Source organism: Mobula hypostoma, chromosome 25 (assembly GCF_963921235.1).
Source record: "Mobula hypostoma chromosome 25, sMobHyp1.1, whole genome shotgun sequence".
In the NCBI taxonomy this organism is placed as follows: Eukaryota; Metazoa; Chordata; class Chondrichthyes; order Myliobatiformes; family Myliobatidae; genus Mobula; species Mobula hypostoma.
The window spans coordinates 16,543,856-16,557,002 of NC_086121.1; the positions used below are offsets into that span (position 1 = coordinate 16,543,856).

The following is a 13,147-nucleotide window of genomic DNA, read 5'->3' on the forward strand; positions in this document are numbered from 1 at the left end:
CTTCTGCATCATCAGGTAGATTCTAATCCAAAACATTTTGCAGCACGAGCTACTTAACTAGTTGGTATGGTTCAACAATATTCTATGTTATCTGAGGCAGTACTATATATCTGATTGCCTCCTTAGCCACAAGTCCAATGGCCTGCAATTCTGCATGAAGAAGGTCTTCTGTGGTATGACAATGAAAGGACAAAATGCCATGCCCAGTTTGGGCCAAGAATGTTAAAATGAAAAGGGGAAGGAAAAGAAACATATAGTCTGGAACAATTTTCAAACCGGCTGCCTGTTCTTCCAGTAGCCCGTTTGAGCCAGGTGAATATAGAACATAGAACAGTATAGCACAGAAGAGGCCTTTCAGCCCATAAAGTTATGCCAAGTTTTTAATCTATTCCTAGATCAATCTAATGCTTCCTTCCAGCATAGTGCTCCATTATTCTTTCATCCACGTGCCTATCTAAGAGTCTCTTAAATGTCCCTAAAGTATCTTCCTTTACCACCACCCGGTGGTGGAAGTGGAAGTGAGGTGTGGATATGGGTGTGCAGTATTTGAGGATGCGATTTGGTGAAGGTGCGGGATGACAGCAGGTATAAGGGATGCAGAATAAAGAGGTCAGCTGGGCAGCGGCCCAGGACACTGCCCAAAGTACATAAAAAGGGCTGGTGTGCTTCTACCAATCAGGAGGGATAAAGTGACAATTCGTAATATGGATATATTTGTAGCAACTGACTACTTTTACAGATTGCATTTCCTTTTGTGGCTAAATATGCAATTTTCTACATGACTGATTTCGCTGGCATCGGAACACATTTATATAAATAGATCAATTCCCGCCATCAGATGCGCTTCCCTCCATTTCATAGAGACAGCTTATTAATATTAATAAAGACATAACTAATGGAGAAGAATCACAATACGAAGATTAAGTCAGGAAGCTTTCGTCTTCACTTTAAGTAGCAATTTGCGCCATTGACTGTCTATGTATGGTGGAGGTAGGGGTGAGTGGAGTAGGGAGGGATGGTCGATGGGCCTTTAATTCCATATCAGATGAAACACTGAGTGCTTTATAATTTGTTACCAACAGACACCTTCATATATACTTCAAGCAGCCTGTGAAAATTAATACTGCCTGTTGGATATCAGCTCAAATCTAAAAATAGGCCCTGCAAATGTGGAACGTGCACCTTATTTGGTGCAAGCCAGTACATTGTTATTACGCCCACGTATAAGACTTAATGGATTTCTTCTTTCAGCAATTAAAAAGCTATTTGTCACACACTAAGATATATGGCATGATATTGGCAGATATTATTCTTCTGTACCACCGGCTGTGGCAGAGACAGTGAGATAAAATGGTTCAGCTCTCATTGATGAATGGGGGCAGACCAATACCAGGGTACAGAAAGTGAATGTCAGCAAGAAACATCAGGCATCCATGCAACAATTACTGCCCGCAACAGCCATGCACTGCTGGTTTGCAAGAAATGATGCTGAAAAAAAATCTGTAACCGGCAATGCTATGGTTAAGGAAGGGTTTTCCACACAGGATAATGGCCACCTGGGAGTGTATTGCCCACAGGATATTGTAGAAAGTGAAGTTTGTTTCTGCAAGATTGAGAGTAGAAAGTACTGAATGATTTTGGCAGATCAGGTGACATTATGCAGAAAAAGGAAAGTTAAAATTCAGGTCAATGGGCCTTCATCAGAACCACGTCCAGCTGGAATGTGTTTTATAAAGGATAACTGGTACTTGGGAAGAGTGCTTCATAAGAGATGAAGGGTATCTAAGAGCATTTTTCATATAGGATGATGTATCTGGGAAGCAAGGTTCATGCAGGATAATAGATGCTAGAGAATTTGTTACAAGCTAATGACCCATTAGTATTATCACGATGCATGTTAATCCCTTGGGTGGCACTGCCAATGCAGATTTTGCACAGGCTTCTGTTTTCTCCATACTGGAGTACTCAAACTTTTATGTATGGAGGTTCATTTAAGGGTCAGAGCAGAAGACTGCAGGTCAAAATTGTTGTCGGTACTTCTATTAGATTAATACGCTAGCTAAGGATGCTGCTGGGCATGCATAGTGATGTCAAACTATATATGCCTGCTATTACTGGAGGTCTGATAAAAATATCTTCCTCCAGCTTTACTTCTTTATTTTTCTCTCTCAGAGATCTGTATCTACCTCATTCGCTGTTGATGTTTACAGGCCTTCCTCTCCTGCATAAGTGCTTCTTCCCTATGATGGCCTCTCCATCACTCAATACTCTCAGGCCCTTCTATATTCTCATCTACCAAGCCTTGATCCTCTTTCCAGCCCCTACTCTCTGTTCACCAAGTCTCTAATTCAAGCCTCTGTCAAGCAGGTCATGGTCCCCTCTTACTCTCTCTGAAATTTACACCATTCCCTCTTGTACCTTAATCCTTTCTCGGGCTCTCAGTACTTTCTTGAACTTTTTCAAATACTTCTTCCTCAAACTCTACTATATGAGGGCAAGAGACTACAGAGGAAATGTTACCCTGCACAATGGAACATTTAAGCCTGACAGTTATCCAGGTGTTGTATGAGCCACACTTGGTGGTCAGGACAGAATTGCTCTGTACTGTCTCAACAAACAATCCCAACCTTGATATACCACAGATTACTATTGGACTGATCTAAAGGGCTGTTTAGGGGCTTTCGCTACTGCTTGCACGGTGAGGAGATGGTGCTTATGCTGGTGCAAGTGGAGGGTCGATGCTTCTGCCACTGCATGTGCGTGGGAGGGGGAGTAGGATTTTGATGTTATTATCATTCATTCTTTGGGGTTTCTTGTTTCATGGATGTCTGTGAAGAGTTAGAATCTCAGGTTGTGTACTGTATACATTCGCTGATATTAAATTGAACTATTTCAACCATTGAGTAAAGCTCCTTTTTCAAAAATCTATTAGGCACCCCCAGTGTAGTTACAGCATGAGTTGATACAAAGCTTTGTTATACTGTCCATACCCAAACACTACCAGGGCTGACGTTATATTGTTGATATAGATAACCCCATTTAGTTCCATCCTAATCTTGCAGCTCTCTTCACTTGATCCCAACCTTACAGTTTCATGTTCCTAGTGTAGAACATTGCAATTTTACATTTCCCACACTGGCCACTTTTCAGTAAGATGGCAATTGTTTTGTCAACACAGATTTAGTTGCACAAGGTAGGCCATAGTCATATCCCATTAACACTCCACCAAATGTAGAGGAAATTTTCTTCTGAATATTTTGAAGTTTTGTCCCAAAAGAACAGGACGTGGATCTAGCCGAATGCATCTCCTAGCACTAGCTTTAGTATTCGTACAGACTGTAAAAACTGAATGCCTAGTGGCAGCTGGATGGAGAATTATTGGTTATACTGGCAACCGTAAAAAGCTGGGAGTGATTTGTATAGAATGAGCATCATTTAATGCAGGTATTACAATGTGTAAATGGCACTGGAAAAAGATTTATTATTGCAAACATTTTCTGAGAAAAATTACTTCCAAGTTCAGACACTGGGAAGTTCTGCAAAATTCTGTCGCTTAAGCAAGTAGCACTGAAAAGGTCATGTTTTACCAAGCTCATATCAGATGCAGCATCTTTCAATAGTGTCTGTGAGACTTGGCATTTAAGCCATTGCTATTCCTAGTTAATGGGCCAGCACAGCAGTCAGTCCATGCCTTGTGCTTGCTGGGCTGCTATCAACTTTGTCACAATGCTTGTCACACAGATAATATCGAATGGATAAGCACTTTGCATTACATGATTTGGTTTAGATTGAATTTGGTGGGCTAGAATTTGCTGTCAAGGTCTGAGTGACACTGAAAATACTCCCCATTTTATTTATGCATAAACTTAAGGTGAGGATGAGATTAATACCACAATTCAAAGATGTTTACTTTGTAAATATGGCATTCACTTTTCTGGCACTGTGATGCTGTATTTCTATTGCAAATTTGCCTCAGAAAGTTCAGCCTAGTCATTTCAACTACAAATACCCTTTCAGAATCATCATCAAAGTCTATCACCTCAATGAAAAAGCAACTGCCTGAGTGAACATTATTACTCAGGCAATTTCAATATATCATTACAACTGTGGAGATTAACTCCTTCAGATTTTGAATGCTTTAGAGATTTTAAAATACCAAACATTAAATGCTTACAATACGGATTTCTTAACTCTTCCTTTGCCCTGTCTGTTTTTTAATCCATTCTTTCTTTTCCTTAATATATCCAGTGCACACCAGCTCACTGAGTTCACACCCTTTTAGTATCCCTATCTCAGCTCTTCTGTTGCATACTTCCCAAACTTTAACTCAAGTTTATCATAGATAGCACACTACTTATGTTGGAGAAGGGAAACCATGCCATGTTTCAAGGAATGCAATTTTTACCAGGAAAGGATATTGTGGAGCAGCTTTAAAATCTAATAAAATGGAAATCCCACACATCTGCATAAGATCCATCCTATTTGACCTGAAAGTGACTGACAATCTCTTTAAATACTGATGATAAGGATGGATTTAAAGATTAATATATTAAGCATGGTGCATGGTTGGGACAGAAACTAGAGGTAACCAAGTGGGCGGAGATGGAAATAGTTCATGTATTAAATAGTGTCCACGAAGGCTTAGCAGGTGCTTCCAGTACCTCCACTCATGAAAGCTCTAGAATTACATTTCATTCCCAATTTAAGGTATTAGATGATCATCTTTGGGAGAGCTCATTCTTTGAAGCACTTGTTGATGAGAAGGATCTTGACAATACCTTGGTTTGGTTTGGTTTTAAATACTCCTGTGATAGGTACTTGGATAGAGCTTCTCTTCTTTTTATTGTTATAAGACCTCTGTTTGGTCTTGCCCTTATTCCTGGCAAGGATCCCATCATTCATCCAGAGGCAACTGTTGGTCAGCATATCTTTTGGGAGTGAGGAAAGGGAATCTCTAAGGCTTGCCTGTTTAACCTGGGTTATGTACAGGTGGGTACTTCTGCAGTTCACTTGCCATCTTCGCACATACCTATTCTAGATATTATTTTGCTTTCCCTTGGCAGCAGGCTGTTCATCTTTTATGCAGCAAAGCAATTGTATTCAGCGCACGACTGTCTTTTCATACATAACATTTATCCTTGTGTTTGGATACAAAGTGGAGGATTTACAAAGATTAAGACTGCACAGGGAATCAGAAGGAATAATCTAAATAAATTATATTCTAAACCATTTGTTCTGACAGGTAATATTTTTCTCCATAGTTCCCTTCCTCTCTCATAATCCTTTTTGCCACTTTATTCTTTTCACATTACAGCAATGACCACATTCTTTATGTTCTTCAGAGCAGTAAAGTCATGAAAGGCCGATATAAAGGCACACATGAAATCAATCACTTAACTAATCAGCAACTTTATTTTTCCATAATCAGTGATCCTCTGTATTTTTCTTGTCTGTCCTAAGTCCTCAATGACTTAGTCTATTCCACCTTTACTCATTCTCACTCTATTGAAATCAAGACTAAATATTTATTCTGAACCCAGCAGGCCATCCTCAGCTCCCTGACCTTTTCTTTGTTGGAAAATCCAGAGGTCCAGAGAATTTCAAGCTAGATGCCGAAATCTCTCCGAGGGTATCAGCTCTGGAACACTGAGCAGCACACTTACTTCTGAATCAGAAATACTGCAAATGCATCCCATGCCAATGACTTCAGAACAAAATCAAGCCTTACACTGCTGAATCTATAACAGAGGAAGCATTGCACTGTTTCATATGAGACATTAAACTGAAGTCCCATCTGCCACAACCAATAAATATAAAAGGATTCCAGGCCACTAGTTTAAAGCAGGGGAGTAATTCCTGGCATTCTGCCATCAGCCTACTCAAAAACTGATCATTTGGTCAACATCACACCTGTGCTGGTGAAAATGTGCTGTGCACACACTCACTGTTGCATTTCCTATCTTACAATGAGGATGATACTTGAAAAATACGTCACAGCCACACGTCCTTCTTGGAAACTTGCCTTCACCGCCATCTTGTTCCACATGGCTTCCAGCTCTGTCTTCAGGCCTCCCAGTTTGAACCCACTGAGGATCCCTGGTATCTAGGTTTGATTAACTGCTTCTCCCTCCAAATTCTGCGTGCTACCCTCTTTGCAATGCAGAGATACCTGCAGCCCTGTCTCAGTCTCTGGCACAGCTTGGGGCTTTTCTCCCCTCCACCTGCCATGGGCCTCTCTGACATTTCATCCTCCACCGGATCCATACTTTCAATCATTAGTTCCTTGTCTTTCTCATGGAAGGATTGGAAGATCGCCTGTCTCCAGGCTGCGGATCCTGCTGACCTCATTTCAGGTTCTGACGGCCCTGGATGCCTCAGACCAAGGTTTCACTTGAACCTTGATTCAACCGAATATCCCCAGACCGTGGATCTCGGCAATTCCAACCCTTTATCTGATGGCTCAGGATGCTCCGCGACTGGGGATACATCGTTGCCAACTGTAGCTCCAATGATCCCAGGTGGCTTCAGACCATGGATCCCACCACTGGCAACTCCTGTACCAATGACCCCGGACACCTTCAGACCACGAATTACATGGCTTTTAGTTCCAGTTCCAGCCCAGACATTTTTTTTTTGCCAGTGCCTCCACACCAAAACCTTCCTTGCTACCACTGAAAGCTTGGGCTCCTCTCCCCTGCTACCACGCTCCATCTCTGGGTCTCTCAGGCGCTCCCTGTCACTTCTTGGGTCCTCAGAGCCTCATCTTTCTCCCACCCTACCTTACCTGAACATCCAACTCTTCCCCCTCTTCTAATGCTACCAACTTGCTTTGCCCCTCTAATCCCTGCTGTCTTCATCATTTTTCTCTGATCTTCCCCATTCTGGCCTCTGCAAAGGCCTAACCTTTGTCCCCCTTTGCCTGCACCTCAGTGAGTTCTGTGCCTGCCACGATGCCAAGCTTTTATTTCTGTCACCTCTGACTTCGAGCCCATTTCTTTGACAAGAATTGCCCACCCCACTGTCTCCAAACCCACCTCCCTCCATCTTCTTTTATTCCCCACTCTGGCCTATTACCTCCTCTCCTCACCCACCTATCACTGTGGCACCTCACCCTCTTTCCTTTCTCCCATGGTCCACTCTCCTCTCCTATCAGATTCCTTCCCTCTCCAGCCTTTTACCTTTCCCACCCATCTGTCTTTGCCTATCACCTTCTGGCTCATCCTCCTTTCCCTCCCCCCACCTTTTTATTCTGGCAGCCTCCCCCTGCCCTTCTGGTCTTGAAGGAAGGACTCGGCTCGAAGTTCAACTGTTTATTCATTTCCATAGATGCTGCCTGACCTGCTGGGTTTCTCCAGCATTTTGTGGTGTGTTGCTCTGGATTTCCAGCATCTGCAGCGTCTCTTGTGTTTACAAGATGTCATTGGCTGTAAAGTATCTGGGTTGTCCTAAAACTGTGAAGGGAATAACCCAAATTGAAGCCTTCCCTTTTCCTTTCTCTGTGGAGAGAGCTGGTTCTTTCCTGTTTTAATGGTTTTCAGTGGTGCCCCACGCAGGGCATGCCTTTTCATTTCTGTGTTTTTTGTTTTCTGAACTTGGTTGTGCTCTGCATTACCAGAACAAGGTGATACCCTGTGAAACTGAGCCCTAATCATGCCAAGTGTTATTGGGTCTTGGTGGTACACTGTATTATTTGACTTTAATGCCACCTTTGTTAAAAGAATCTTATCTGTGTAAAATTATCGTTTTCTGGCATGAAAAGCTTTCTTATATGATTGACAGGATGGTATTGATTATATGGTATTTTTAGATATAAAATCTAATAAAATAGTGGCAATTATTTAAATATAGCTATTATCATGCCAAAATAGTAAGTAATTTCATTAAAGTCCAGTGGTATCATGGAACATTAATAAGAATCACTGTGCAGAGAAATAGTAGGAGGTCTCCTAATTGTACAGTGAGTGAATGAAGTGTTTAGGCTTGCTCGGCAGAGGTCTATGGTAATCTGCTTGATAATTCATTCTCAGCTCAACTGTGTAAAACAACAGATACAGGCTCCATGTGCATCTTGGAGATGTAATTCCTCTGGTTTGTTTTTCAAATCATCACTGACAGCATGATAAAAAGTATGCTTGAACTAAATCACTCAGGCTGCAGCCTTTATGCCGTACACGGTGAAGGCATGCAATCTTTAACACATGGGGTCCCTGGATTTCATTTCTTTCCAGCTTAATTAACTATCAGAAGAAAGGTAAAAAGAGTATTTATTCAGTGCCTTTCAAAACTTCAGGACACCCTGAAGAGCATTACAGCCAACTGAATATATTTTCAACAATTATGCCCCCTTACTTTAGATTTTGTGTTCAAATTACACCAAACTTAAAACTATTGGCTCCTGAGTTTGTGGAAGAGTTCAATTCCCCTGGGCTTGGCAGAGCTCATTGTTACATTATCTTCAATTTCAGAATCAGAATCAGGTTTAATATCACCAGCATATGTTGTGAAATTTGTTAATTTTGTAGCAGTACAATGCAATACATGATAAATACAGAAAACTGAATTGCAGTAAGCATATATATATTAAATAGTTACATTAAAAGTAAGTAGTGTAAAAACAGAAATTAAAAAATAGTAATGAGGTAGTATTCATGGTTTGAATGTCCATTTAGAAATTGGATGGCAGAAGCTGTTCCTGAATCACTGAGTGTGTGCCTTCAAGGCTTCTGTACCTCCTTCCTGATGGTAACAATGAGAAGAGGGCATGTCCTGGGTAGTGGGGTCCTTAATGATGGATCACACCTTCCTGAGGTACCTCTCCTTGAATATGTCTTGGAACCTACGGAGGCTGATACCCATGATGGAGTTGACTAACTTTACAACTTTATGCAACTTACTTCGATCCTGTGCAGTAGCTCCCCATATCAGGCAAGGATGCAGCCAGTCAGAATGCTCTCCATGGTACGTTTGTAGAAGTTTTCGAGTGTTTTAGGTGCCAAACAAAATCTCCTCAAACCCCTAATGAAATATAGCCACTGTCATGCTTCCTTTATAACTGCATCAATATGTTGAGACCAGGTTAGGTCCTCAGAGATTTGGGCACCCAGCTACTTGAAACTTCTCACTCTCTCCACTTCCAATCCCTCTGTGAGGACTAGTTTATGTTCCCTTTCTGAAGTTCACAGTCAGCTCTTCGGTCTTACTAACGTTGAGTGCAAGGTCATTGCTGCAACTCAGTTAGCTGGTACATCTCGCTCCCGTAGGCCCTCCAGTCACCATCTGAGATTCTACCAATAATGGCTGTATCACCAGGAAATTTATATATGACATTTGAGCTATGCCTAACCACACAGTCATGGGTGTAGAGAGAGTAGAGCAGTGGTGTGCATCCTAATGGCCACATGAGCCACCACTCTGGCAGAGGTGGGCAACATGCTATAGGAATACTGAACTGTCTCGCATGACACACATTAAACCAAGGCCTCACCTGTACCCGCCGGCTGGTGGTGTAGTGGCATCGGCGCCGGACTTTGAGTGAAGGCTCCCGCTTTCCATCTGTGCTGGGTTGAGCGTTGAGCTAGCAACTCAGTCTTGTAAAAATAAGAAAGCCTGCTAAAAAAAACGCCGTCATGACGGCGTTCTGATGTTACTCCACTTGGAGTTAAGGGCTTTCTTCTTCTCCATCTGTACCCACAGTGGATGTTAATAATAATCCCATTGCACCATATGAACACGATCTTCTAAAGCCCGTTTATCTTATCTAGACTTCATTGGTCCTTGTGAGAGCTTGTAATGTATAAAGTTGATTTATTTCCTACACTGATAGCACTTTAAAAGAATAAATACTCAAGTCGTTGGAGCTGGGCTTGAACACAACCCTGCAAGTCAAAAACAAAGATGCTGCCCACTGAACCACAGCTGGTAGTTTTCACTTACTTTGTTCAAAAGAGTTTGACTTGCTGTTCACAAGATTAATGGAACAACTGCCGAATTCAATTTATTTTATTCCACCTGAAATTAGACTTTAAAGGGTTATTTTTGAGCTCTATTTCTCCAGAACCTGATAAATGCATCCCAGATTTGAAGAAGCTTGTCACCCGACATCTGTTTGCAGAACTGTGAAAGGCAACAACGTCAACAAGGACTTGTTGTTGTCTCATGAAAGCACTTCGATTTTTTTCCTTTGCCCTTTTGTAAGCTAATTGTTTCTTTAATCAATTGATGCTGGTATTTGATACAAATGCTATCATGCTACAGAGAATCTCACAGATAAATAACGTGTTATTTTATTGAAATTTAAAAGAAACAATGAGGTACGAAGACTTGATTGCAAGTTCCACCTTGTATTGACAGCTTTCCATCTCTGCTACTCTAAGTATTTGTGTAAACTTCAATTGCAAAGATTTCAGTACAATAATTAAACTGGAACAAGTGCTTTGAGCAGAGCCAATGAGATGCTGAACACAGTCTGATAAAACAACAAAGCACAAGATGCTTCCTTTCCATCCCAGATTTATGTGTTTGCAGACACAGAAACCACTGAAGATCAAAAGCTCTGGTTTGTTTCAACTCTGTGCATGCATGGTCAAATGAGGGTGAAGCAGAAATAATGAACAGGAAACAGAAAGCTGGGGACATGGTGAGATGCAACTGTGGCCTTAATTTTCTTATAATGCTTTATAACCTTCTTGCTGGTTTTTTTTTGGTAACTTATCGTCCTGAATAGATTTTTGAATTGTATTAGAATAGAGAATCTTGTATGGTATTATCACACTTCTATTTATAAATGCAAATAACTCTTATGTTTTATTAACAGAATTCTCATTTTGAATTACAAACACCAAAGCTTGTGTGCATCCACCTCTAGATTCTCTAGTTTATATTGCCTCTCCTGCTTCTTTCAAAGTGTATTATTCCTATTTGTTTCTGTATTAAATTTATTCTATCATGTGGCTGTCCATTTCACCAATCTGTCTCTTCATCCTAATATTTGTCAGCAATCTTCCACACCACTGATAACATTCCAATCTCAAAGGTACACTTTGATATTTTCAAAGTCGAAGTCATTAGTATATCATATATACAAATGCTCCTTACTTTGATGGCTGGAGAATCTCTCTTAAGTTTAGAAAAGATCTGTTAACTTCACATCTACAGAAGGCTTACTCATATTATTTAGCCATTTACCTGGAAGATTAACTTCTATAGGCATGCTTGTATTCTGAATATAATAAATATGTCTTCTGAATTAGCATTTTGGTTTGTCTTGCCGGGGGTCAGTTAGATTCAATTACAGTTATAGTGTTGTAATTCATATGAAGTCTCTATTTGTTCTGGGACACAAAATAAAAAGATTGATTTGCATGTAGTTTGTTCATACAACCTTGATTCTCCATTCTACTACTATTCAAAAATCCATTCAGGCTGAAAAGTTACCAAAAAAAACTTTAAAAGTTCATCCTTCTGTGAGATTTATTTGAGTTTGGCTAGGGCTACTGAGGTGACTTTAAACTAGAATGGTTGGGGGGTGGGAATCAAATTAAAGAGGCTAGGCGTGAGGAGGTTAGTTCACAACAGGGGGATGGGAACTAGTGCAGAGAGACAGAGGGGTGTAAAGTGAGGGTAGAAGCAAAAAGTACTAAGGAGAAGAGTAAAAGTGGCAGGCCGACAAATCCAGGGCAAGCATTATAAAGGGCCACTTTTCAACATAATTGTATAAGGGCTAAGAGAGTTGTAAAAGAGCGCCTGAAGGCTTTGTGTGTCAATGCAAGGAGCATTCGTAATAAGGTGGATGAATTGAAAGTGCAGATTGTTATTAATGATTATGATATAGTTGGGATCACAGAGACATGGCTCCAGGGTGACCAAGGATGGGAGCTCAATGTTCAGGGATATTCAATATTCAGGAGGGATAGACATGAAGGAAGGGGAGGTGGAGTGGCGTTGCTGGTTAAAGAAGAGATTAACGCAATAGAAAGGAAGGACATAAGCCGGGAAGATGGGTAGAGCTGCGTAACACTAAGGGGCAGAAGACGCTGGTGGGAGTTGTGTACAGGCCACCTAACAGTAGTAGTGAGGTCAGAGATGGTATTAAACAGGGAATTAGAAATGTGTGCAATAAAGGAACAGCAGTTATAATGGGTGACTTCAATCTACATGTAGATTGGGTGAACCAAATTGGTAAAGGTGCTGAGGAAGAGGATTTCTTGTAATGTCTGTCGGATGGTTTTTTTGAACCAACATGTCGAGGAACCAACTAGAGAGCAGGCTATTCTGGACTGGGTTTTGGCAATGAGGAAGGGTTAATTAGCAATCTTGTCGTGAGAGGCCCCTTGGGTAAGAGTGACCATAATATGGTGGAATTCTTCATTAAGATGGAGAGTGACATAGTTAATTCAGAAACAAAGGTTCTGAACTTAAAGAGGGGTAACTTTGAAGGTACGAGACGTGAATTAGCTAAGATAGACTGGCAAATGACACTTAAAGGATTGACGGTAGATATGCAATGGCAAGCATTTAAAGGTTGCATGGATGAACTACAACAATTGTTCATCCCAGTTTGGCAAAAGAATAAATCAAGGAAGGTAGTGCACCCGTGGCTGACAAGAGAAATTAGGGATAGTATCAATTCCAAAGAACAAGCATACAAATTAGCCAGAGAAAGTGGCTCACCTGAGGACTGGGAGAAATTCAGAGTTCAGCAGAGGAGGACAAAGGGCTTAATTAGGAAGGGGAAAAAGATTATGAGAGAAAACTGGCAGGGAACATAAAAACTGACTGTAAAAGCTTTTATAGATATGTAAAAAGGAAAAGACTGGTAAAGACAAATGTAGGTCCCCTACAGACAGAAACAGGTGAATTGATTATGGGGAGCAAGGACATGGCAGACCAATTGAATAATTACTTTGGTTCTGTCTTCACTAAGGAGGACATAAATAATCTAACAGAAATAGTAGGGGACAGAGGGTCCAGTGAGATGGAGGAACTGAGCGAAATACTTGTTAGTAGGGAAGTGGTGTTAGGTAAATTGAAGGGATTAAAGGCAGATAAATCCCCAGGGCCAGATGGTCTGCATCCTAGAGTGCTTAAGGAAGTAGCCCAAGAAATAGTGGATGCATTAGTGATAATTTTTCAAAACTCGTTAGATTCT

The 13,147-nt window shown here is 41.0% G+C and overlaps 1 protein-coding gene across 7 annotated transcripts in view; it reads right to left on the bottom strand.

Moving 5' to 3' along the window:
• LOC134337713 (calmodulin-binding transcription activator 1-like) overlaps positions 1-13,147 on the bottom strand; it is a 1,241,580-nt gene that overhangs the window by 295,576 nt on the left and 932,857 nt on the right. The window lies entirely within an intron of this gene.